The sequence below is a fragment of the Phascolarctos cinereus genome, unplaced genomic scaffold, assembly GCF_003287225.1.
Source record: "Phascolarctos cinereus isolate Bilbo 61053 unplaced genomic scaffold, phaCin_HiC Scaffold_5;HRSCAF=322, whole genome shotgun sequence".
NCBI classification, from domain to species: Eukaryota; Metazoa; Chordata; class Mammalia; order Diprotodontia; family Phascolarctidae; genus Phascolarctos; species Phascolarctos cinereus.
This window is the reverse complement of record NW_027555958.1, coordinates 304,207,108-304,235,015: the sequence shown is the minus strand read 5'-3', so window position 1 is coordinate 304,235,015 and position 27,908 is coordinate 304,207,108. Positions and strand designations below refer to the sequence as shown.

Sequence of the window (27,908 nt, the reverse complement as noted above, 5' to 3'; positions counted from 1 at the left end):
TCAGAGGAGAATACCAAGGTCCTTGAAAAAAAACACCTAATTTTATTTGTATCTCTGTTAATTTATATGTTATACCCTGCTATAGTCAGACCATCTTCCTACCAAAGACCAAGTACTTTTGTTGCCCCTTCTCCCCCCCCATTATCTAATTTCTCAGTCCAAAATACCCCTCCCTACCATCAGTCCCCAATATATTTTTCTCCCATTGGAATGTAAATTCCTTGTAGGTGGAGAATTTTTGTATTTATTATCCCTAGTGCTTGCACAGTGCCTGGCACGTGGTACACATAAACAAATACAAATGCCTTTTCATTCATTTACCTGCCTTTCTTTTGTATTAAATATATTCTTTCCCCCTTTTAATTTTGTTTTATCTTTAGTTCATATTAGGTTTTGCTTTATAGTTTTAAAATAACTTTTCATGGGGGCAGCTAGGTGGCGCAGTGAATAGAGCACCCGCCCTAAAGTCAGGAGGACCTGAGTTCAAATATGACCTCAGACCAAACACTTGACATTTCCTAGCTGTGTGACCCTGGGCAAGTCACTAAACCCCAATTGCCTAAAAGCAAAAAAAAAATAGTAACTTTTCATGATTGAATTATCTTATAATTTTGTTGTTTCACAAAGCCCTTGTAGTTCTCTCTTTTTTGATTCATTTGGTGCTAATTTGTGTTCTGTGCAGAACATGTCAATCTTCTAGGCCAATTTGGGGTTAGTTAATAAAAATCTTTGGTAGATTCTGTATCAAAAAATAATTCTTTTAGAGGCAGCTAGGTGGCACAGTGGTTAGAGAACCAGCCCTGGAGTCAGGAGGACCTGAGTTCGAATGTGGTCTCAGACACATAATATTTCCTAGCTTTGTGACTCTGGGCAAGTCATTTAACCCCAATCGCCTCACCAAAAAAAAATTAAAATTAAAAAAATGCTTGTAAAAATAATAATTCTTTTAATATTGATGTTTATACAGATCAGAATGAACAATCATAGAGATTAGAAAGACTATAGAATGAGTTATTAATAAGCTGCCAGTAAAATTTGTGTGTTTAAGTATATTTATTATGAAATTGATTAATAAAGCTAAAATGAAATATTGGTATTTAGTGTTGTTTTGTTCCACATATAATTTTCTATTATATGCATTTTTAATTTTAAATTTTTATTGCTATCTTTTGTTTTTCATTTGTGAATATATCCATCTTACTCCCTCCCCCCTCCCACCTAAGGAACCCTCCTTTGTAACAAATGCAAAGGAATTGATCTTTGAAAGCCCAGGAGCTAATCAGAGAAAAGGAGCCAATAATGAGGGCAAAAATCCAATCTCATCTTTATGAGGTGGGAACAAATTCCTTGAATAAATTAGAAAGGGAACGCAGAATGAACAATGGTAGTAATAATAATAATAGCTAGCATTTATAAGGCACTTTAAGATTTGCAAAGCCCTTTACATATATTTTCTCAATGACCAGGTAACCCCCAGGGAACCTTTAAAAGTAAGTTCCACCAGTTCTGGACTGAATCAGACTTTAAAAGGAACCCAGCTTCTGACGAAACACATGGAAGATTCAGGGACCTGTAGGAAAGACTAGGAGAAGCTCCACAGGGAACTGGGAGAGTGAAAGGGAGGTCAGAGGAATTCATCACAAAGAAAGAGGCCAGGACTATTGAACCAAGACCATAGGACCTATGGGGCGTGAGTATTGGGCAGATGCTGTGTTGTTGAAACCTATCCTACTGCCACCTAATAACCCCAAGGAAGTAATTCTGTATCTCCTTTATCCCCCAGGCTCTTTCATGGAAGCCTGAAATCTTTCCCTTTGAGCCTGGGCAAAGTCTGTTTATCTTTCTTCATTTTAAACATTTACTTTGTCTTTATAAACAGTATTAACCACAAACTTTTGCTTGTTTGGATATATTTATTGGAAATACAGTTGAGAGGAAACAGTTGAGGGTAGAAACAACCCCAGAGTCTAGGGGCTCAGAGCTATATACATACACACACACAGAAACGTATATTATGTACATGCATATGTATGGGATTCTGTGTGTGTGTGTGTGTGTGTGTGTGTGTGTGTGTGTGTACACATGTGGGAGAGAGAATAAGAGAGAAGGGTAGTGGGGAAGAGAGACAGAATATTGGAGATCCTTTGATATCATTTCCCAGAACAGAGGAGTATATAAACTGGGAAATCCATCTAGTCAATGAGTCAGTATTAGAGTGAGCAGGGCAAATAGGAATACTTAAACAGCTCTGAACATTAGATCACATCATCACTGAAACACAAATTTTAAAACCGTAAAAATAAAAGTAAGCAAAGCCAGCCAACACTTCAGGTAGCATGTGAAATATTCTATACCTGTGGTCCCCCTACAAAGAAGAAAGGAAAGGTGTATTTGCTCAAGTCTTCTCTGTAACTAAGCTTGGTTACTACAGTGATGTTGCATTTACTTTTTTGCTGTTGTTTCTATTTACATTAAAACTGTAATTCTGAGAAAGATTATTTTGTGGTATAATTGAAAACAGTGTTAACAGCACGGTCCTCTAATATCAGAGGAGCTGGATCCAAACCCCAAACTTTGATATTTGGCACCTGTGTGACTTGGAGCAAGTCATTTAACCTCTTTGGGCCCCAGCTTCTTTATCTGGAAAATGAATGAGTCAGACCAGATGGCCTCTGAAAGACCTCCCAGTTCGAAGTCTGTGATCCTACGTATGGAATCGGGGAGAACTAATCCTTAATCCTTTCTTTACATTGGTTTCTATACTTTTTTTTTCTTTTTACTTTGGAATCCTTATCTGTGTGCACTTCTGAATGTCTCCTTACAGTTTATATTGCCATTCAGTGGAGGGAATGAGCATTTTTAAAGCACTTACTATGTGCCAGGTACTGTGTAAATGCTGAGGATATAATTTAAGAATACAAATCAGTCCTTGTCCTCAGGAGTTTATGTTCTGCTGGATGAAGATAACATGTAATGAGCACTTGGAAGTCTCCCAAGCCTTTTCCACTTGGACTTGTAACAAGCAGAGAATATTCTGCATGCTGAAAATGGGGTTCCATTGGCCATTATATATTGTTTTCTTGGTTCTGCTTACTTCACTTTGAATAGTTCATGTAAATTTTCCAAGGCTTTTCTATATTCATCATATCTGTCATTTCTTACTGCACAATTTTATTCCATTACATTCACATGCAACAATTTGCTTAACTGTTCCCCAGTTAATGGACATGAGCTTTGTTTTCAGTTCTTTGCTCCCATGAAAAGTTATGCTATGAATATTATGGTATATATGGAGCCTTTGTTTTTATCAATGACCTCATTGAAGTTCAATCTGATTCAGTAACATTTATTAAGTATTAAGTGCCTACTATATGCCAGGCACTGTGCTAAACTCTGGAAATATATGCTTAGCAGTGGAATCTCTAGGTCAAAAGATGTAGAGAGTTTAATCATCTTATTTGCATAATTCCAAAATTTTCTCAGAATGGTTGAATCAGTGAACAGTTCCACCATCAATACATTGGTGTACCCTGCTAATATTGGCTATTCCCATCTTCTATCATCTTTGCCAGTTTGTTGAGTGTGAGGCAAAACCTCAGGATTATTTTGATTTCTCTGTGTTTTTAAAAAATTCTTAATTGATGCTTTACCATTTTTTGCATCATTATCACTACATCATTCCCTACCTCTATTTTTCTCCCCCAACAGTAAAAAGCACACAAAAAACCTCCTCTTCCCTTATAATTGACAAGCAAAACAAATTCTCACATTGTCCATTTCTGAAAAAAGTATGTTTCATTATACCCTCTTAGTCCATTATCTCTCTAATAAGATGTGAGAACTGTATTTCGTGTATGTGTGTGTGTATGTGTGTGTGTGTGTGTGTCGATTGGGGCTAAGTGACTTGCCCAGAGTCACACAGAGTGTTATGTGTCTGAGGCTGGATTTGAACAATTTCTTTCTTCTAGGATTGTAGTTTGCCATTATGTTGATCACAGTTCTTGAGTCTTGTTATTCTTTACAATAGTCCTTGTATAAGTTTTTCTTATTGTTCTACTCCTTTTACTCTTTAAGGGTTCATAAAGTCTTCCCTGGTTTCTCTGAATTCATCCATTTCAGCACTTCTCACTATGTATAGTATTCTATTACATTTATGTACCATTGTTTGTTCATCTATTTCACCAATTGATGGGTACTTCTGTTCCCAGTTTTTGCTACAATAAAAAGTACCATTATGAATATTTTCCAACCTGTGGGTTCTTTCATTCTTTCTTTGATCTCTTTGTTATATATGCCTAGTGGTGGCATTTATTGGTCACAAGTTGAGTAACTTTTGGAGTATAGTTCCAAATTGCCTTCCAGAATGGCTAGATGAAGTCATAGCTCCACCAACAATGTATTAGTGCACCTGTTCTCTCACATCCCATTCAAAATTGTCATTTTTGGTTTTTTGTCATCTTTGCCAATCTCATGGATGTGAGCTGGAATTCCAGAGTTACTTTAATTTGCATTTCTCTTATTAGTGATTTGGACCCTTTTTATGTATTTGTTGCTAGTTTGGGTAGCAGCCTTTATGGGTTCACTCCCCAGCTCCCACTGGCAATTCATTATTCTAGACCAGCCAGGGCCTCATTGCCCTTTATTTCTCCAGAGATTTCTCATGAAGAAGTTCATTGTGGGGTGGGGTATTGGTGTCAGTGATGTATGAGTCACTCCACTGCTAGACTGGGCTGGTTCCATGCAGAGCACAGCATCTCTGCTTAGTGGATAGCTCAGCTGGGTTCACTCCTTGTAGGGCGTGGCATCATAACCAGATGGGACAGTTCACTGCTGGACTGTGTCAGATTGCTCATCGGCTGAGCTGTTTCTTTATTGGGCTTGGCTGATTGCTTAGCCTAGCTGCTGGGCTCTTTATGGGGTGTAGCACCTCTGCTGGTTGGGTCCTCTTTGATGAACAACTTCAGTATTCACTACTTCAAGCTTTTGGCTCAGCTGTGTGTTATAATGCTTTTAAAAAAATTTTTTTTTTTTAGTAAGAACAATGTTGCCTTTAGCCCATATTAGCAGAACCTTCTTTTTCACTCCCTTAGAGCCTTCAGGTTTGTCTTCTCTAGGTCTGGTCTCTTTTGTTTGGCAGTTCTTCCTGGTTCAGAAGTGGCTTCCTTCAATGAAGGACTCCGTCTTTATTTATGAAGATTACTCAAATATTCATCCTAGATTTCCTCTGGATCTTAGGTAGATGAGTGGCTGGGAACAAAGGTATTGAGAGATGGTCTGTGCCCTAGAAGTTCATTATTTCTGCTGGCCTTTTCATAGGCTTTTGAGCTATTCAAACCTCATACTTTCCTAGGTATGGAGTGCTTCATTCATGCCTGAAAGGGCTTTCCTCTTTACATTTTGATGTTTCTGACTTTCACCTCTACCAACTTTCAGCTTTGCTGAATTCAAGGGGGCACATATTTGCTTTTATTCTTTTGAGATGTCTATTCGTATCCTTTGACCATTTATCTGTTGGGAAATGTTTTGTACAAGTATATTTGCATCAGTTCCCTATATATCTTGGAGATATCAGAGAAATATGCTGCATTTTCCCTCAGTTTATTGTTTCCTTCTCATTTTATCTGCTTGTGTGTGTGTGTGTGTGTATGTGCGCGCTCACTCACACAAAACCTTTTCAGTTTTGTGTAATCAAAATTGCCTGTTTTGTTTCCCATTGTCCTATCACATATTTGATCACAAAATTTCCTATTCATAGCATCTCCTTCTTTCCTCATCCCTGTCTTTTTCAACACACTTGGCTAGGGGTGGGGAGGTACAACCTGAGCTAGAACCAAGCCTCATCCTCTGCCTTAATTCCTGCCTTCTGTCTTTATCTCCTCATGGCCTGACTGTGAGCTGGCCTCTGCCCTGTCTCAGTATCCTTGCAAAATATTCTACAAGGGGCAGCTAGGTGGCGCAGTGGCTAGAGCACCAACCCTGGAGTCAGGAGGACCTGAGTTCAAAATCTGGCCTCAGATACATGATACTCACTAGCTGTGTGACCCTGGGCAAGTCACTTAACCCTGATTGCCTCGCCAAAAAAAAAAAAAGACAGGCAAAGTATTCTACAGAGAGTTGTCTTTGTCCTCTGTCATGGCCCAAACAGGTCCCAGTCATAAGGAAGATCTTGCTGGCTTTGGATTTCCATGAGTCACAGTTGTCTATGAGAATTACCATTGTTCTCTGCTGTTTCTCTTATGAGTAGGGACTGAGGTCCAGGTGTCCTCAATGCCTCTGACCAAATACCTACAGGTTTAGGCCATCTTTTTGTGCTGTCCTTAAATTAAGTGGAAGAGCTTTCTGGTATTCCTCTTTGGTTTTATTGCTTCTTTGGTTCATCTGGCATACTTTCATTTTTGCTGGGCTTGGATGATACTTTTCCCATGGTTATCTTCACTAGAAGTAGTGATTTATTGCTTGTCTTTTTCCTCCACTCAGAGGCAGAAGGTACACTTTCATTCCTAGGTCACTTGAAGGCTTTTAGGAATTTGGGTGAGTTGATGGGCAGAATTAGGATGTGGAAGTAATTTGGAGTGGCCAGTGTACAGCTAAGATATGCCAGAAAAAATGCGCACATGCAGAGGGACCTGGACATAGTTATGATTCCTTGGCCATAGTATGTCCTTTGGCTCTTTGTTGGAGTTTGGCAAGAAGGAAGGTTACTTAAGATATATGAAGTACGCTGGTGTTATGCTACCTATAATCTGTCCCCTGGGAGGCAGGATGGGTCTGACAGATGTGGGAGATTGTTTTCCAGTGTCATCAGCCCAGCAAACTAAAACTCTTCCTCTTCTTTCTTCCTGCTCCTTGCCATTTTATGCCTAGTTATCCACCAGGGTTCTAGAGGCTGAAGAAAAAAGAGGGAATTAGGAGAGTGATAGAAAGAGCAATTATGATTTCTAACACTGCTGTTGGTGAGTCCTCATCTGGTATAATCCCTCTTCTCCCCCCACCCCAATATCAATTAACTAATTGACATCAGTTAGCTTTTACAAAAGAATATTTACTGAGAAGGTATAGCATGGACAGACATTTGACAACATCCTCTCCCCCTCATTTCATGGGCTCAATCTCCCCAGAAGAGAGTGGGCTTAAATTGGAAGTTTGCTCAGGCATTTCCTTCTAGGCACTGATCTTGGCAGACACCTAGTAAAGATGGGGTGGGAAAGGTAAATTTGACTGAGAAGTCAAATTATCTCCTGAAGATGATGAGGGACAGGGAGTTACTAGAGGGGGGGGGAGCTTAACCTGTGAGAAGAGCAGAATTATAGATCTAGACCTGGAAGGTACCTCAGAAACTATTGAGTCTAGCCCTTTTGTTTTCCAGATGAGGAAATTAAGGTTTGGTGAGGTTAAGACTTGCCCAAAGTGGTGAGTAATAAGTGACAGAGGTGAAATTTGAAGCCAGGTTCTTTGGCTCCAAAGTCGCTGCTCCTTCTTATGTACCACACTGACATCTCCATCTAGATGTTTTATCGACATCTCAAATTCAACATGTGCAAAGTGCAGAACTCATCTTTCCCCAAAAATTTATGCCTCCTTCAAACTTCCATTTTTCTGTCAAGGGCCCCATCTTAGATTCATAACCTCCTAATCCTCCTTGACCCTTCCCTCTTGCTCACATTTAGCATTTAATCTATTGCCAAGTATAGTACCCCACTCTGGGTTCATTCTCTCAATACCCATTGAGATAGTATTTGCAAAGTGCATAACATAATGCCTGGCACCTAGTAGGGATTTCATAAATGCATATTCCCTTCCCCCTTGGGCTGACAGATTGAGATTTCAGAAGGTAGCCAACTACTTCTCCCCTCATGGCTATAGGGGTAATCCTGAGGAGTTGGGATTTCTAACAGTGCTGCTCATGAGCCCGCATCTGGGGTGCTCCCCTCAATATCAATTAACTAGTTGACTTCAGTTAGTTTTTATAGAAGAATATTTACTGAGAAGGTATAGCAAAGATAGAAGTTTGAAAACATCTCCTCCCTCTCATTTCAAGGGCTCAGTCTCCCCCAGAGGAGAGTGGATTTTAAACGTGAAGCACATAGACAAGGAACATATGTGACTGAGAGGCGCCTTGATACTCCTCATCCTGAGATACCTTTTCTCCCCTACCAAGTCTCTACCAAGTTCACTTCTGGATGCAGTGTCAATGAGTGAGTGGCTCCCTCATACAGCTGGCTAGCTCACTGCAGCACATAGAGTCTTGGGTTAATGGGCTAATCTGTTGCTGGGCTGGATCAAGCAGGGTGCTCCTCACTGGACCCAACTGTTGTTTTCACTGGCACTGATGGTCTGTCCTACTGACTCCATTTGCTGAGGGGACTTCTTATGGTTCATCTGACTCTTTGAAGTTCACAGTGTCATAATCTGATCAGTTCTGGCCTTGGATACTCATTCACCCAAGATCAGGAAAGAATAAACACAAAAAAAACCAGGTACCATCAAACTGCTAGTAGAGAGTTGAAGTTTTGAGAAAATGCACCTCCTTCCCTTGTTGGGAGAGGTTCAGTACTATGGGTGTGGAATATTAACTATACTATTAAAAGGTTACTGAATTGCTTTTCCTTCCTCTTTTAAAAGACAGTCTGTTGTCCTAGAGTTTATATAGTTTAGGAGTTGTGTGTGTATATGTATACATAATTATATATACACACATATATAATATTATATATGTATATAAATATGATACAGAATAACACAAAAAATGCTTGAAAAGAGGTATGAACAAAGTGCTATATATTGCCTAAGGGGACTAAGATCATTATTGACTGAAGGATCAGGAAAGGCTTTATGTAAGGGATAGCATTTCATTTGGACTTTAAAGAATGTGTAGTATTTAAACAGGCAGAAAGTTGGGGAGGAGGGAAGTGATGACATTCTAGGCATAAGGAGTAGTGTTAGTAAAGGAATAGAAAGATAGGTCATGTACAGACTGGGAAACCTAAATAGCCTAGTTTGCCTGGAAAATAAAGTATTGCAGAGGAATTATAAGATGAGCTTACAAAGAAAGAATGGTGCCGAGTGGTGGGGGACTTTAAATGCAAAGTGCTATAGGACCAGTGGTTTCCTGATGCAGCTTCCCTGACCCCCACCCCATACACACACACACAGCCTCCTCCTTTCATGCAGCCTGATTGGCCCCAACTTCCCTGATGCAACTTCATGGTTTGAGGGCATAGAAGGTCCCAGGCTCATATAGTCAAGAGCTGGTGGCTGCCTGAGACCATGTGAGTCACCAGATCCTGATGACTGACTGACCAGAAGTATTTCCAGCTGCAGATGAGGCAGAACTCATCCAGAGAAACTCCATGCCACTCACTGTATCCTTGCTGTGTTAGAGCAGACTGCATTTCCTTATTTCAGGGACTCACAAATGCCTCATTTTGTCCAATATTGAACATGAACTAAGCAGGTCCCTCCAACACGAAGAAAAGCTGCTTAGATTTTAAGTAACCAGTACGGATCTATCAAAAGATTTTAAGCAGAAGAAAGGCTTGACCAGATCTATGCATCAGAAAAATTATTCTGGAAGGGTGTCAAGGACAGATTAGAAGTGAGAAGAAGAAGGCTGGTGGAGGGGAAGACTTGTCAGCAGACTGTTGCAGTAGATCTGGAGAGGTGGTAGTGAAGGCAATAACTAGGGCAGTGGTGTTAGAGAGAAAGGAATACTGTAAGAGATACTGTAGAGGTAGAATCAACAGGATTTGACAACTTATTGGATATGAAAAATGATGAGAAAGAATGAAAAATGGCACCAAAGTTTTGAACATAGGATGCAGGCTGAATGATGGTGCCACAGACAAAAGTAGAAGGAAGAATAGATTTTAGACAAGCTAAATTTTAGCTGTCTCTGGAGTATATGTAGGTCCTATAAGGAGTTGGAAATGTGAATCTCGAATTGGAGAGAGGTCAAGGATGAAGATAGAAATCTGAGAGTGATCTGTTTGCTGGTTGAAGCCATGACGGTCTTCCCTCCCAGAAGTGAGAAGAGGATGCAACCTTGGGGAAAATTTACCTTAAGGAGCTAGGAAGAGAATGAGGAGCCACTAAAGCCGAAAAAGTAGAAAGGTAGGAGAACCAAGAAAGTGTGCTGTCTCAGAAACCAAAGGAGGAAAGAGTATCCAAAGGGGAGGAGTGGACAACAAAGGCAAATTCTTCTTTAAAAAATATAGACTATTTTATTTTTCCCCAATTACACATCAAAATTATTTTTAACATTTTTTTAGTCTTAAGTTCCAAATTCTATCCTTCCCTCTTCCCTTCCTGAGCCAGTAAGCAGTTAGATATAGGTTATACATGTGCAATAAAACTGTTCCATATTATTCATTTTGTACAAAAAGACTAAAATTAAAAAAAGAATGAAACAAAGTGAAAAATAGCATGCTTCAGTCCATATTCAGACAATATTGGTTCTTTCTCTGGAGGCGGATGGTATGCTTCATCATTAGTCCTTTGGGATTGTCTTGGGTCATTATATTGCTGAGAATAGCTAAGTCATTGACCCTTCCTCATTGTACAATATTGCTGTTACTGTGTACAACTTTCTTCTGGTTCTGTTCACTTCACTTTGCATTAGTTCATGTTAGTCTTTCCAGGTTTTTCTGAAATCCTCCTGCTCATCATTTCTTATAACACAATAATATTCCATCACAATCATACCACAGCTTATTTAGCCATTCCCCAATTGATGGGTATCCCTTTGATTTCCAATCCTTCGCCATCACAAAAAGAGCTGCTATAAATACTTTTGTAAAAATAGGTCTTCTTATCTCTTTTTTATGTCTTTGGGATATTGACCTAGCAGTGGTATTGATGGATCAAAGAGTATGCACAGTTTTATAGCCCTTTGAGCATAGTTCCAAATTGCTCTTCAGAACGGTTGAATCAGTTCATAATTCCACCAACAGTGCAATAGTGTCCATATCATCCCCTCCAACATTTTTCACTTTCCTTTTTTGTCACATTAACCAATCTGATAGGGGTGAGGTGGTACCTCAGAGTTGTTTTAATTTACATTTCTCTAATCAATTGTGATTTAGAACATTTTTTCATATATCTATAGAAATCTGAAAAGTGCCTGTCCATATTCAACAATGGCAAATTCTTTAAAAAAAAAAAGCCTGAGGAGGTTAAGAATTTGGGGGGGGGAGCTATTAGATTCAGTGATTAGGAATTGTCCTTTGAGGGAGCAATTTCAACAGAATGGTGGGTACAGAAGCCACCTTGCAAGTGGCTAGGGGAAAAGTGGGTGATAGGAAATGGAGGTGTCATTATTGACCACTCTTTCCAGAAGTTTAGCCATGAAAATGAGTTGAAGAGGTGAGACAGTAACTGGTTAGGGTAAAAGAACTGGGGGAATAACTTTTAAAAAAATTTTTTAAGTAACTTATTTGTTTTTAGTTTTCAACATTCACTTCCATAAGCTTTTGAGTTTTTGATTTTCTCCCATTACCTCCTCTCCTCCCTCCCCAAGACGGCATGCAATCTACTATAAGCTCTACATATACATTCATATTAAACATATTTTCACATTAGTCATGTTGTAAAGGAGAATTAGAACCAATGGGAGGAATCATGAAAAAGAAGAAACAAAACAAAACAACAAAAGAAAAAAGAGATCAAATAGTATGTTTCACTCTGCATTCAGATTCCATCATTCTTTCTCTGGATGTGGATAGCATTTTCCACCATGAGTCTTTTGGAGTTGTCTTAAATCCTTGCATTGCTGAGAAGATCCAAGTCAATGAAAGTTAGTCATCACACAATGTGGCTATAACTTTTTTTAAAGGACTGAGGAGACTGTACTTCTTGTGTGGGAGGGTTAGAGTCAGAGTAGATGAGAGAGTACCAGTAGAGAGAGAAAAATTGAAGATGCACAGGAGAGAAGGAATGTTTGCCAAAGTAAGATCCTGGAAGAAACAGAAGGATGTGGAATCAAGGGCATAGGGAGTTATCTCTTCCTCTGAGATAGGATGGAAGAAGAGACTGGATGAAGATATTGAGATGTTTGGAGGAGAACTGAGAGGGTTTCCTTGGCTGTAGTATTCTCTTTGAAGTAGAAGTAGAAAACATCCACTCTGATGTGTATAAGGGTTAAGGGTACAGATGAAGGCTTGAGAGAGGATAAGGTTTTGAATAATTGTGATGAGGAATAAATTAAGTTAATTAATACCAAATGAGGTTTCCAGACAACCATTCATTGATAATGGCCAAATTGTGATATGTAAACATAATTTAATATTAATGAGCTGTAAGAAATAGGCATAGCACATCTATTTACTGATTACAATGCAATAAAAATATATTCAATAAATGGCCCTCAAAGAAAGAATTCAAAAGTAAATTGAGACTAATACAATTCTAAAGAATTGATGGGTCAAAGAATAGATTATAGAAACAATAGAAAGTTTCATTGAAGAAAATGACAATAATGAGAAAACATACCAAAAGTTTTGAAAATTTTGGGGGAAATTTTATATCTCTAGAAACTTTCATTAATAAAAGAGATAAAGAACAAATCAATGAATTGGGCATGCAATTTTAAAAACTTGAATAATAGCAAATAAAAAATCTCCAACTAAATAATAAAGTAGAAATTCTGAAAATTAAAGGAGAGATTAATAAAAGTGAAAACAGAAAGACAATTGAATTGATAAATAAAACTATGATCTGGTTCTTTGGACAAAAGGATAATGAAATAAATAAGCAATTAGCTAGCTTGAGTTGTTTGTTATTTTTTGGGGGGCTAGGCAATGGGGTTAAGTGACTTGCCCAGGGTCATACAGCTAGTAAGTGCTATGTGTCTGAGTCCGGATTTGAACTCAGGTCCTCCTGAATCTGAGGCTAGTGCTCTATCCACTGTGCCACCTAGCTGCCTAGCCTGAGTTTTTGAAAGAGAAAAGAAAACAAAATTGCTTGTATCAAAAATGATAAAGGAAAACGAAACAATTGAAGAGAAAATAAAGGAAATTATTCAAATAAATACTGTCAGACAGTTTTGGTGTGTTTGTTGTTTAGTTTTTCTGAACTATTTTTCTCCCATGTTATAAAAAGTCTTTATTAAAAGGGATGGCTTGCTGGTTGGGGGAGAGATATATTTGGAAATAAAGGTGATAGAAAGATGAAATATATTGGTGGGCATCAATGGACTGTGCTTGGAGCTAGTCAGCTTTACAGATCTGTGCGTATCTATCTCCAGGCATGGCCTTGGAACCTGCCAACCAGCCAAAAGTGGTCCACAGAATATGGAAGGATGATAATTACCAGGGTGGCCTGCGGAGCAAAACCCTGCATAGCCTGATAGGTGTTAAGAAATGGCTAGAATGAAGGAAAGAAAGAAATTCATGTCAGACATAGCATACTTCACCTTTATATTTTCAGTACACGACTAGGAATGTAGAATAAGTGATAATTATCTAGCCTGACCCATCCAAGAGATAAGTCACTTCTTGGTTTCTACACTGTTCTCCTTTCTTGAATCCCTAGCCTCCTTATCATATTGCAGATTATATCCAGCTATGCCTCAGCCTCAGATCACTCCCACTGTATGTTGCCTTTGTACCTATGCATATGCTGCCGAATAAAGGTGGGAAAAAAACATGCAATGGTTCTGACTGGGTCCATTACAAATTTATGTTACACAACCTTAACTGGGCTCTCACTGCTGGTGGGTAATCCTACTATACCTCTCTTATCAATTCACTATCCCACTCTCCATAGCAGATCTTCCAACCTTTTTATCCCTCAAACCTCCCATGGCTCTTCCTTCTCCCACTTTCTCATCTGAGAACCATGCCTCATGTCTTACAGAAAAATGGAGTCCCTTTACTGTGAACTCCCTCTTCTCTCTTCCTCATCTATCACAAGTGCCTTCTGTCATTGTCTCTTTCTTTGCCCCTGTCTCACATGATGAAATGTCCTTACTCCTTACTAAGGCTAACTCTTTTACTTTTTCAAGTGATCCCATTACATCCCATCTCCCTGATCTCTCTGCAGCCTTTGATAATGTTGATTGATCTTTCCTCCTTGATACTTTCTTCCTTTTAGGTTTTCAGGGCACTGCTCTCTCCTGGTTTTCCTCCTATCTATCAGACTGTTTCTTCCATATCTCCTTAACTGGCTTCTCCTCCAGATCATGCCCTCCAATCTTGGGTTTCCCTCAGGGTGCTGTCCTAGACCCTCTTCTTTTCTCTCTCTATTCTACTTCATCAACTCCTATGATTTAATTACCATCTTTATGTTGATGATTCTCAAATCTATCTATCCTGTCCCAGTCTCTCTGATGACCTATCTTGTATTTCTAACTGACTTTCAGACATCTTGAACTGGATGTCCAGTAGGCATCTTAAACTCAATATAGCTGAAACAGAACTCATTATCTTCCCCCCCCTTCCCTCTCCCATCCCCCTTCCCCATTACTGTAGAGGACAACACCATCCTCCTAGTCCCTAAGGCCTACAACTTAGAAGCTATTTTATTCTGCACTATCCTCCCCCCCTCCCCAGCCTTTTCCAAGCTGTTGCCAAGGTCTGTTGATTTTTACCTTTGCGACATCTCTCAAATACATCCTTTTCTCTCCTCTGACACTGCCACTACTTGAGTATAGGTCCTCATCACCTCAGGACTGGATTACTGCAGTAGTCTTCTGGGGGGAGGGATCTACCTGCCTCAAGTCTTTTCCCACTCCAATCATTCTTCATTCTGCCACTAAAGTAATTTTCCTAAAACAGATCCAATCATGTCATCCCCTACCCAATAAACTCCTGTTGCCTCTAGGAGCAAATACAAAATGCTTTGGCACTCAAAGCCCACCTTTCCAGTTCTCTTACACCTTACTCCCCACCATTTATTTTTTGATCCAGTGAAACTGGCCTTGTGGCTATTCCACAAATAAGACACTCCAACTCTCAGCTCTGGACTTCTCTCTAGCTGATACTTTTAGTAATACAGATCTGTGACTTTAGTAAGAGGCACTAGAATGGAAAGAGTGGAAACCACATTGCAACCTCTCCTAGCAGAAAAGCCGTGTGAAAGAGAAATCTGTTTCCAGGAATTTAGAATTGTATTCTTTGCTCAGAGAAGCGAAGGCTTGTGATAGCCACATGCTGTGGCCACCTATTCTGTTGGGAGTGTATCACTGAATGGTGTAACACCAAGGCAGAATGTCCCCTCTACAGAGAAAAGTTTGATCCACAGAGGCTGAATTACATATAGCATTATTGCTAGTCCTATCAACAATCCCAGATCAAAGAACACCAGAGAAGAGAAGGAAGAAACTCAAGATCATATCTTTATTAATGAATCAAAAGCAGAGTTCAGTTTATCCAGCATCAAGATAGTGACTTAACTTGCACTGAAATTATCAAGTTATCAAGTATGCTTTTTTTCCTTATTTTGAAATCACTGTATAAGGTGCTATGTTTACTCTTTAGAAACAAAGGAGGGGAAAAAAAGCTAGATCTAATTTAATAGCTGCAACTTTGAGATATTTAGGAATCCTAAGAACAGGACTCCAAGCAGGTATGCATGCACAAATTGGGATACACAAACAAAAATTCACCCTAGATCTTGTGTACTATCACTGAATATATGAATATTCATCTTCCTAATTAGGCTGAGATAATTTAGTTGTCTTCTTTGTACAATAGCATGGTAGCTTCCTTTTCTTCAATTCTACTGCTACTTGAAAATAGTTTCCTAGAAGTCAAGCGTTATACTGATTCAGAACAGACTTCCTGTCCGTATCAAAAAGCAAAATTTTAAGTTTTTTTTTCCTTCCCTCCAGCTAAAGTAATGATTGAAACAAGATTTTTCTAAATGTACATTTGAAGCAAGCAGTAATAAAGGTTTGTGTATAATATGCTTTTAAAAAAACCACCAGTATATCAATGTAGTTCTCCTTTGTCAAGGATTATTACCCTAGGTTCAAGCTACTGTGTGGGTCTACTCCTAAAATAAAAAGTCATGAGCCCCCACCAATGTTTTTACATTTCATAGAGAGCCACAAGACACAGCTTAGAGGAAGGACATTTACTGGAGTAAGAGTCATAATTTTAGAAAATCACCCTCTAAAACTGGAGCACATTCTCTCTACAACACCTATACTATCAACGGGGAGAGTGAGCAAATATAAAAATCAAGCATAATGACAGACTCAGATGGCCTTCTCATAACAGTGCCGCTCCTTTCTGGACACAGTGAATATGCATTCCTTTTCCAGCAGGGACTGTTGTGCATTTTTGTTTGTATCACCAGCACTTAACGCAGCATTTTACCTATAGTAAGTACTTAAGTGCTTTTTCATCCATTCATTCATCCATTCATTTCACTGTATCTCTGATTTGTTTTACTGCTTGGATATAATCTCCTTCACCTCCATCATTAAGCTCATCTGAAGTCCTTGAGTTGAGTACTGCTAACACAGAAAATCAGGAAACCTCCCTACTTCTGTTCCCTTGGAGTCTCAGCAGCAGCCCCTGCTTTAGGTGATCAAACGAGATGATTTTTTTGAGTGCTTAACACAGTGCTTGGCACATAGTAAGTGATTAATTAATGAATGGTTATTCCCTTCCTTTCTTCCTCTGCTGAACTTTCTCTCTTCCAACCAACTACGTAGGGTCTGTTGCCACCAGGCTATCTACATCAAGAGCAAGTCCATTGTTTCAGCCAGTCATCATTTACGTTCCCTGATCTTTTCATATGTGGGCCACATAAAGCCTCATACACTTACATCAATAAAAATTAAATTTTGAAAGTTGCCGGGCAGAAGTTAGGACCTAGCTAAGTTATTTGCCATATATTTATTTTTTTCTCATTCCAAATTAAACATTTTACTAAAAGCCAAAAAAAGTATTATACATGTGTATATAATATATGCATTACATAAATATGGAAACACATACATTTTCACATACATATACACACACAATTGGGGGGTTAGAGTAGGTTGAACTCAAACCTTAAATTCATCAAATGTTATAACACTTAGAGTCTTTGTGCTCACAGGTTTTAAATGTCTTTTATTGAAACCAGTTAGAAACTAAGCAGTTTGGGGATATAAATAGAATTTAGATGGAATCAATACTAAAACCCCCAAGAAATCAATGGATTATGCCACACGATATGTAGCAAGTGAAAGGTAACTTCCAGTTCAAAATGACCAGACCTGGTCCATGATAGCTACTACATAACCATTGGAAACTACAATCGCCAGGCACATTGGAAACTATCTGGAAGGAGAGGAGAAGGAGGGGAAACAAACAAACAAACAAACAAAAAACAACAAATAATTACAAGTGAATTGGCACCTTGCTCTCCAAATGTAGATTTGCCATATATTTAGCATGGGTGGAATTAACTCTATTTGTCTTTTCTGGAGACCTTTAGCAGCCCGGGATCAGGAGTAAAGAAATGAGAGGCTGAGAGTCACGCAGGACTTAAGATTTACCAGGAATGGAAAGTCAGAGGGTGAAAACTTCTACAGTGGTGACTAGTCAGTCATAACAATGGCATGTCATGGAACAAAGGCGATGGTGATGGTGATGGAACTGGAGAATAGGGTGTGATAATTCAGTGATGTTCATGCAGCAATAGACATTTAAGTACCAGAGGTCCCAGTAAAGATGAAAAGTAGACTTAGTGCGAGGGAAGGACTGGAAAAGGTGGAAAGACAGAAAACTGTGGTCAGGACCTTAGAGATGATATAATTCTTGAGAAGATGAGACTATGCCAGTGTGTGACTGAAATGTCATATTCTGTGTCATCGCTGTCAGCAAGACACTCTCCTATCCCTCACAGTATTTTGAGGGAACTCAAAAGTAGCTTCTCAAAATTAGAAACTCCTATTTTAAGATAGGAGTTTAAAACTTATAACAAAAACACACAAGGAATGTTGAGGGGGTCTGCCTTCCTCATCCAGGATTCACCAGGCAGATTGCATGGTCTGCCTTAATCTAACTACTTGAGAATGATCAGTGAATTATAACTATGCCACCAGATTACTTATTTCCTGATATCAGGAAACACTGAGTGTGTTTACACCAGCTGCTTGGGGAAAGTAGAATGAGTAAGGATGATCCTCTAACCTTTCATACTCTGGTTACCACTTCTAAGTTATTCAACAGAGGAGAACTGCTGACTTCAAGGAATCACTGAATCCTAGTATTGAGTGTACAAGAGAGAAATCTGAGTTACTGAGCAAAGGTGAACTCTCAAACTTCCAGCTTCAAACTTAGCTGTTTCTTTCCCCGAAGTCAGTTCAAGCACAAATACTTGCCAATGAGATTCTGTCTCCAAGGAACCCCTGGAATGTGACCTGATTTTCTATTTTTATAACCTTTCTCTCCTACTTATGAGTTAAAAGCAGAGTAAACTGATATATGGAAAAAAGGATCTCATGGTTATTCAGTGAATTAGAAGTTATTGAAAGGAGTTTACATTCTAATGGAAGAAACAAGCACACAGTTATAACACATATGGAGTGCTGTATTGTGTTTACTTCTGAGTTAACAAGAATTTAATCTTACTATGTACCACTTAACTGTGCTACTATGTAGCACTATGCTAAGCACTGGAGAATACAAAGAAAAAGCAAAAACGGTCCCTATCCACAAGGTGTTCACATTTTAATGGGAGTAGAGGGGAAAGAAATACAAGAAATAATACGAATAAATTTTTTAAAATACAAGAAATAATGCAAAGATAATATATACCATATGGGAAGTAACTTTGGCAGATATGACATTAGTATCTAGGGAGTACCTGGAAAGGCCTTTTTATTTTTTTAATTTTTTATTTTTAGGCAATTGGGGGTAAGTGACTTGCCCAGGGTCACACAGCTAGTAAGTGTCAAGTGTTTGGTCACAGGCTGAATTTGAATTCAGGTCCTCCTGACTTCAGGGCCGGTGCTCTATCCACTGTGCCACCTAGCTGTGCCTGGAAAGGCCTTTTTAGAAGGTGGTACTTGAGCTGAGTCTTAAAGAAAACCAGGGATTCTAAGATTTTGAGAGCATTCTAGTCCTGGAGAACAGCCAATGCAAAGGCACACAGAGAGGTAGGAAGTTGAATGTATGAGGAACAGCAAATAAGCCAGTATGGCATGATAGTAGAATTCATAAAAGAGAATGCTGTAGTAATCTTCTGATGAAGTACGTTCTCCTGCCCAGAAGTCTTCAGTGATTCCTCACTGCCTACCAAACAAAGTCCCAATCTCTCAACCTGGTATTCAAAGATCCATAATGTGGTCCCAACATACCTTTCCAACATTGCCTTCTATTCCTTCCTTTGTTCACCTTGTACTCAGAGCAAGCTGGACTGTGAACTTTCCCCCCAAATATGCCATATACTTTCCTAGCTTGCTACCTTTGTACCTATTGTTTTCTATACCTAGAATGCTCTTTCCACATATTTCAGCCTGTCCAAATCTTTTTTTTATTTTTTAAATTAATTTATTTTGATTTATCAACAATCACTTCCATATGCTTTTGAGTTTAAAATTTTTCTCCTCCTCCCTCCCCACCTTTCTCCCCAAGACAGCGCACAATCGGATATAGGCTATACACATACATTCCTATTAAACACATTTTCACGTCAGTGATGTTATAAGGGAGAATTAGAGCCAATAGGAGGAACCACCAGAAAGAGGAAACAAAACATAACAGAAGAAAAAAATAGCAAATAATATGCTTTGATCTGCATTCAAACTCCATAGTTCTTTCTTTGGATGAGGATAGCATTTTCCATCACGAGGCCTTTGGAGATGTCTTAGATCCTTGTATTGCTGAGAAGGGTTAAGTCAATCAATATTAGTTATCGCACAATGTAGCTGTCACTGTGTACAATGTTCTCCTGATTCACTTCACTCAGCATCAGTCCATACAAGTCTTTCCAAGTTTTTCTGAAGTCGGCCTGATCATCATTTCTCATAGCACAATAGTATTCTATTACATTCATATACCACAACTTATTGAGCCATTCCCCAATTGATGGGCATCTTCTCAATTTCCAATTCTTGGCCACCACAAAAAGAGCTGCTATAAATATTTTTGTACATGTGGGTCCTATTCCCATTTGTATGACCTCTCTGGGATATAGCCCTAGAAGTGCTATTGCTGGGTCAAAGGGTATGGTATGCACATTTTTATAGCCCTTTGGGCATAGTTCCAAATTGCTCTCCAAAATGGTTGGATCATTTCACAACTCCACCAACAATGCATTAGTGTTCCAATTTTCCCACATCCCCAACATTTATCATTTTCTTGTTTTGTCATGTTCAGCCTGTCCAAATCTTGACCCATCCTTTGAGGCCCATCTGAAATGTCACCTCTTCTATGAACTCTTCCTTGCTTCTCTCTAGCTAGAAATGATCTCTCCTTCCTCTAAGCTACCTGTAAAAAATGTACATATATGTGCTATCTCCTCTACTAGAGTATAAGCTTCTAAGTTTAAGGACCATTCCCTTTTCATTTTTGTATTTCTTGAAGTACCTAATACAGTGTCTTGTGCATATTTCAGTGCTTTGTTGAACTAAATTGACTCGAGGTCATTATTTATGAACATAAGTTATGTTGTATAGAGCATGTTGAATACAGTGATGCCTATAGGTGCTACAGAGGTATGCACGGCTATTTGTTGCAGTGGTTAGGGTGGATCTGATTGTTAAGTTTTTGTCACAAGGGAATGCTACATTTGCCTTCTGTACTTTTTATATCTTCTTCCTTGTCACTTATTACTATCATTACTATACCTACCTCTTAGTTTTCTTCTGTTTCCTCCTTAGCTTTGTAATTGGCTGCTTCTAAACAGCTGTGGGCTGGGAAACTGGATAATCAAGCTTATTAGAGTTGTTTATAAAACAGGTACTGAGTGAGGGCCTGAGGGACTTCCCTATGAGTAAAATGCATGAGTTTTGGCACGTGTGCTTCATGCCATCTATTTGGCTTACTCATAGGCCTTCTTACTTCTTTTTGGTTCTTGGCCATTCTCCATTTGTTTAGAATTGCCAGATTGGGATCCTTCAGATAACCGGCATGTTACAGCTGTACCACTGGTGCTCCTTTCACAGAGCCCTGGTCACAAGCATGGAATTGTTTGTTTGTTTGTTTGTAATGAAAGACTGAATTTGAACATGAAAAGAGATGGAGAAATAACACCCTGCTCACAATAGCCCATTCTTTGCTCCCTCTGTCTGCCTTGACAGAGCTATGTGTGATGAAGAAACTACTCCCCCTCCTCATTTGCTTTGTGTTAAAGGGACAGAGATAAAAGGACCCGCATGTACAAAACTATTTATAGCAGCTCTTTTTGTGGTGGCAAAGAATTGGAAATTGAGGGGATGCCCATCAATTGGCAAATGGCTGAACAAGTTGTGGTATATGATTGTAATGGAATGCTATTGTGCTATAAGAAATGGTGAGCAGGCAGACTTCAGAAAAACCTGGAAAGACTTATATGAACTGATGCTGAGTAAAGTAAGTAGAACCAGGAGAACATTGTATACAGTAACAGCCACATTGTGCAATGACTGACTTTGATAGACTTAGCTCTTCTGAGCAATGCAAGGATCTAAGACAGCTCCAAAAGACTCACTATGGAATAAGCCATACATATCCAGAGAAAGAACTATGGAATCTGAATGCAGATGGAAGCATACTATTTGCTCACCTTTCTCTTGTTGTTTTATTTTGATTCTTCTTTCTCATGGTTCCTCCCATTGGTTCTAATTCTTCTTTACATCAAGACTAATGTAAAAATATGCTTAATATGAACATAAGTAGAGCTTATATTGGATGGCATGCCATCTTGGGGAGGGGGGGAGGAGAGGAAGGGGAAGAAAATTTTAAACTCAAAATCTTATGGAAGTAAATGTTGAAAACTAAAAATTAATAAATAAATTGTTTAACAATAATAATAATAATAAGAAGAAGACAAAGACAGAAGTAAAAATATGTACTCTGCAGCAAGAAACAAAAAGAGACAGAGAGAGAGCAGAACTACAATCTCTTAGAAGCAAAGTCAATACTTGGTGCCACTTTTGGTCCACCCCTAGCTAGGAGCAACAGAGAACTGAATTTCCAGGATTTTGCTGTTGCCACTTTGGAGGGCTAAAGCTGGGGAAGGGAATAAGCATATATATATATATGTGTGTGTGTGTGTGTGTGTGTGTGTATGTGTGTGTATATATATATGTGTGTGTGTGTGTATATATGTGTGTGTGTGTGTGTGTGTGTGTGTGTGTGTGTGTATAGTGTCTACTATGTGCCAGGCACTATTTATAAATATCTCATTTGATCCTCACAACAATTTGAGAGATAGATGCTATTATTACCCTCATCTTACAGTTGAGAAAACTGAGGCAAACAGAGTTTAGGGTTATATAACCAGTAAGAGTCTGAGGTCAGATATGAACTCAGGGTTGATATGAGAAGTTGGAAGAGTCAAGGTTTGGAAATATTTATGCTAGGTGTGCTGATATTAACCTGCTACAATTTATTGATGCCATTTTGATTAAAGCTTTTAATAAAGTATGTTCCAAGTGAACTGAAGTGAAATGCAACAGGTTAAGTTCAAATGAGAGGAGCTGGTGGGGCTAGGGGTCCTTGTCCTAGGATTTGATTGGATGGTGAAGACTCAGCCCCTAGACTAATTTAAGTAGATACCACCCATATAGGGGCAAAGCCAAAGTGTGACAACCAGCTACTCTGAGAACCTGAGAGGGAAAGAGAACCTGCCTGAAATCCCTGAGTGCCCTCTGGTGCAAGATGGTGTACATTACATAACATTATCCATTGAAATAGATTTTGAACCACTATAAAGCTCTATCAATTTAAACTTTTATTTATCTAGAATGCCATCCTTTTATGAGCTGTGAGATCCATCATCCCTTTCATAAAAGTCAGAATTTCTCCCCGGATATCTATTATAACCTCATCTGCTGAAACTGATGAATAAGTCAGTAAACATTTGTTAAACACCAACTTATATATAAGGTACTTCCTACGCACTGGGGATAGAAACATGAAAAACAGCATACTTTCTCCCCTCAGAGAGCTTACAATGTAAGGGGCAAGGGGATATCCATTCAATAAGTATTTGTCATGTACAAATGAATAAATATTAAAAAATATTTTTCTATTGTCTATATTTAGACTATCTGCCATACAGACTGTATCCCATAACATCATGGACAGCCACCTGGAAGGCCAAAAATTCGGTGGGATGAATCGGTATCTAGTTATTTGACAAGAAATAGCAATTAGCTCAAAATCCTTGATTTTGATATTTATTGAACCTAAGCTTTTACCTTGCCAAATGCCAAGCTAGACAGATCTGAGAGAATGAATATCTGTGTTTATTAGTCCTAAGCATAGAATTTTAGTGACAAAGAGTAGATTGCAAAAAACTTGACAAACTTATGTAATCCCTCTTCCCAGAGATGTTGCCATGGAGATATGGTGGGGTAGATTGATACACGGGAATGATACTTAAATTACCCAGAGTTCCTCAGGGTTTCGGGGGCTTTTGGCCTTGCTGGGACATCCTTCTGTTTGAGAAACTGTACAGATGCAAGAAAGAAGAAGCATGGCCAAGTCTAGTACCATGCTTGACCTGCCAAGCCCAACAAAGAGCTTGCAATGGTCACATGCCCGTCCTTCCACGAAGAAAGGAAATAGCTAGAGGAGATGACACTGGGGACAGAAGAGAGGTATCTACCAGGTAAAATCAAGAGACAAGAGGAGATTTTAGTGAGCCAGCCAGAGGAAAAGGGGAGATAAGAGCAAAAGCAGGAGCAAATAAGAGCAAGTGGACTGGAAGCAGAGAAGAGATCTAGTAGCACAAACAGAAGATGGTTTGTGACATGAGTAAAGTCTAGCCCACGGCTTCTTTCTGCTTCATTTCTCTGCTTTCATGGAATGCCACACTAAGGAAGCTCTCTTTACCTGCCTGGCTACTACATCACTTTACTTTCTTCCTCTGATCATTGAGAAGGAAAAGTGGGGGAGAGGAAAGGGAAAAAAAAATCAACCCTGGCTGCAATTTATACTGCAGCCTACTGTATTGCTATCTGCACTTTCTATGCTATTGATATTGCTAATACAATAAACTGAAGGACAATTAACAGTGATTTTTATCTAAGCCCATGAGTTTAGGGATTTAAAATCAAGAGGAAGAAAACCAGCCTCTGAAAGAAGGAAATTTCCTTAATCCTAATCCAGAGTAGGAACTATATGACAGAGAGAGTAATTTTTCAGTTCTGCAATTCTGGTAATTTCTGAACATATTACAGAGTAGACTCTAGATTATCTTTGAATCCAGGGAAAGAGAGAGAATTGATAAGGAAATGAACCCATGAATGAAATGAGTGGGGTGGGGTAGGGTGAGGGTACCCCCATACTTGTAGTCTTGTCTGGCATTAAATGACACCTACTCCCACCTGAATCATGTGGGGATTATGCATATACTTATAAGAACTAGATGTATCACAAATATTGGAGAAAATATAGCTTTAAGGTATACTTTTTTCCTTATTGTTTTCCTCCATAAGTGTGAATTATTTTACCAGTCACTTATCATTAGTCATTTTGATTGCATTATAAAAACCAGAAAGTCATGTGATAATATCATTCACATCTTTAGGTTACAATTGTATACAATTGTATACAGTTTTTCCTTAGGAAAAACAAGGAATAGAATTTACCTTAATATGTTGTTGTTTAACAAACCCTAAACTCCAAGTAGCAATTTTTATTTTATCTTGTACACCTTTAACACCCTCCACAAAACCCAAATCCAATGCCTCATTGTAGTGTTGAGGTGACCCTGGGTTCCCGATACCTCTGCCAATAGAAAACACCAAGGCCATCCACTACATCCTGAGCCATTTCCACTCATTTTGACTTTTGTCCTGCCACTGGACTTCTATGACTGTAGAAGAGAGAGTGAGGCAGATAACCTTCTGGAGCTCTTAAATCCAATTCACAAACAAGTCAAGACATCACCCATCATCCACTATTTTAACCCAACTTCATGATGTCATTGGTTCTCTTCGAAAATGAAAGATGAACAAGTTCCAGCAGTTTCTACCATTCTGGAAAAGCTTTGAGCATGACCCCATCCATTTTTCTGAGGACCAACTTAGTGAAATATGAAGAAGCACATCACTTGTAGGTGGGCCACTTATAAGTGATGATTTTTTTTTTATCACACAGCCAATGAAACAACAAAAATCATTGTCCACCATCCCCACTTATGCAGCGACAGTGGTAGTGTAGAAGGAAAATGAGCAGAGTCCTAAGAAGCAACAGTTTTAAGACTATCCATAAACTTTAATTCAGCTGTGGATGTTTTAAATGTGAGGTACTGGTCCAATAAGTGGACAGTATTACTGAAATCCTATGATATTCTTGCTATAAATGGAATCTGAAGGAACAAGGAAGTTAGAGCTACCCTAAAGGATGACTCATAGACACTCTGCTGAGAATCAGAGAAAAGGACTCTCAGCATGAATTTTGTCTCATGCCCAAAGGCAACAAGAAATTTTATTTCATGGGCTATTTGGTTGTCAGGCATTGCAGTGCTAATGATGATAAGTATTTGCATAAAAACAGGATAATATATGTTTGACAAAGACAAGTGGCACTGTAAGGAAAGGAAGGGGTCCAGGACAAAGTGTAGGTTGAGGGATTCCTCATGAATGGTGGTGTCTTCCAGAGTCTTCAGTTGGTCAATGACATGGTACTGATTGCATTGAGCCACAAAACACAGCAGAGCTTCTTAAAAGAGATCTGTGATTGGTCAAGAATTTGGCCTAACAATCCACAGTGGAAAGACAAGTGAATAGAGAACGTCTTTTGCCTCAATTACAACATGAAGTTGGATGAGAGGTTGTCCATCAGTTTGCATATCTGGGACAGATAGATGGACAAGAAGTTGGGCTCAGGTGCTGCTGGGTAGTTTAGTGGATAGAGCACTGGTCCTGGAATAAGGAAGACCTGAGTTCAAATCCCACCTTAGACATTTACTGGCTGTGTGATTTTGGACAAGTCACTTTACCTCTACCTGCTTCAGTTTCCTCATCTGTAAAATGGGTTGTTGTGAGGATCAAATTTGATCACATTTTGTAAAGCTGCTTAGTCGCTTGTCTGCCTCACTTTCCTCAACTATAAAATAGTTGAGGATAATAATAGCACTTACTTTGCAGGTTTGTTGTGAGGCTCAAATTTGATATTATTTTGTAAATCTACTTAAGCACAATGCCTGGAATAAATGTCTTATTCCCTTCCCCTTTCCTACCCCTATCCCTCACCCAGAGTTGGAAAGGCAGAGAACAGGCTAGATTGCCTTAGGGAAAGTGAGAAACTTGTTTAATAACTCCAAGCATTCTCTGGAACAATACCAATAATCTACCAATATTGCTGTACAGCACGAAGACTTGAAATGCAACAATCTTACAACAACGAGGAACTCCACAGAACAGGAGTAAAAAAATGTCATCCAAAGAAGGACTGGTCAAATAGAGAAGAGAAGGTAACTGACCTGTGGACGACCAGGGCGTTCTGTTCGTACCCTTGCAGGGTCAGAAGAAAAGCCTCAATTCATGTGGATCCCCTATGACAAGCCTACTAGAGGACACCAGCAAGAGCTGAACAGGGTATGAGCATAGGTGGCTTTCGATCTACATAGCTGGAGGGAATTTCCAAACCGATGAAATCACAGATGCATTTGAATACATGATGATAGGCCAGTGGGTTAGTCATCATGACTTTCAAAAGAAAAATGAGGTACAAGATCAGGATTGCTACACTCTCTCTGTGACCTCATTAGCCCTCATGGGTTTAATTAATATCACCGTGCAAATGACTCCCAGGTCTATATATCCAGCACCAGCATCTCTTGTGAGCATCAGTCCCATATTATCAACTTTTTACTGACATTCTGAACCTGACATCCTATCAGCATCTCATACTTAAAGTACTAGTAGAGAGCAGTTTGAAAAAGACGTGGGGATTTTAATGGACTTCAAGTTCAATATGAATTGGTATGATTTGGCAGTCTATAAACTAAATGTGGTCTTAGGCTACATGAAGTCACAGTTTCCAAGAATGAGTGGGGGATGACAATCCCACTCTGTTCTGCCTCAGCCAGACCATATCTGGAATATCACATTCAGTTCTACATGCCTCAGTTTAAGAAGGACGTTGATAAGCTGGACAGTGTACAAGGGAGGTCAACCAGGGTGAGGAAGGGCACTGAGTCCATTCCTTATGAGGTTAGGGTTAAAGAGACTGGGGATGGTCAGCTTGGCGAAGAGAAAACTCTGGAGGGACATGAAACTGTCTTCAAGTATTTGAAGGGCTGTCATAGAGAAGAAAAGACATTATGCTTGTTTGGTTTGGCCCCAGGGGACAAAGCAGGAGCAAAGGATAACAGTTGCAAAGAGACTAATTTAGAATTAATTTCAGGAAAAATTTCCTAACAATGAGATCTGTCTAAAAGTAGAATGGGTACAATTCAGGGTGCCTCATGAGGTGGTGGGTTTTCTCTCATTGGATGTCTTTAAGAAGAGGCTGAATGACCACTTTTGCAGTGTGGTATAATTGTTGTTGTTCGGTCATTTTCAGTCATATCTGACTCTCCATGACCCCATTTGGGGTTTTCTTGGAGTGGTTTGCATTTCCTTCTCCAACTCATTTTACAAATGAGGGAACTAAGGCAAAGGGGATTAAGTGACTTGCCCAGGGTCACACAGCTAATAAGTGTCTGAAGTGCAGTCTTCCTAACTCCAGGCCTTGGCGCTTTATCCACTGACCACCTACCAGTCCAGGTGGTGTAGCAGGGGTTCCTTTTGTGTATGAGCTGGATATTGCAGT

General features: G+C 39.2%; 1 long non-coding RNA gene across 1 annotated transcript; it reads right to left on the bottom strand.

Annotated features, from left to right (window-relative positions):
• Positions 1 to 1,893: 1,893 nt before the first annotated feature.
• LOC144457753 (uncharacterized) lies at positions 1,894 to 26,711 on the bottom strand. Its single transcript, XR_013487223.1, has 2 exons — positions 26,575 to 26,711; positions 1,894 to 6,886 (listed from the first exon to the last, which is right to left on the bottom strand). It is a non-coding gene; the product is annotated as an uncharacterized LOC144457753 (long non-coding RNA).
• Between the last annotated feature and the right edge of the window lie 1,197 nt (positions 26,712 to 27,908).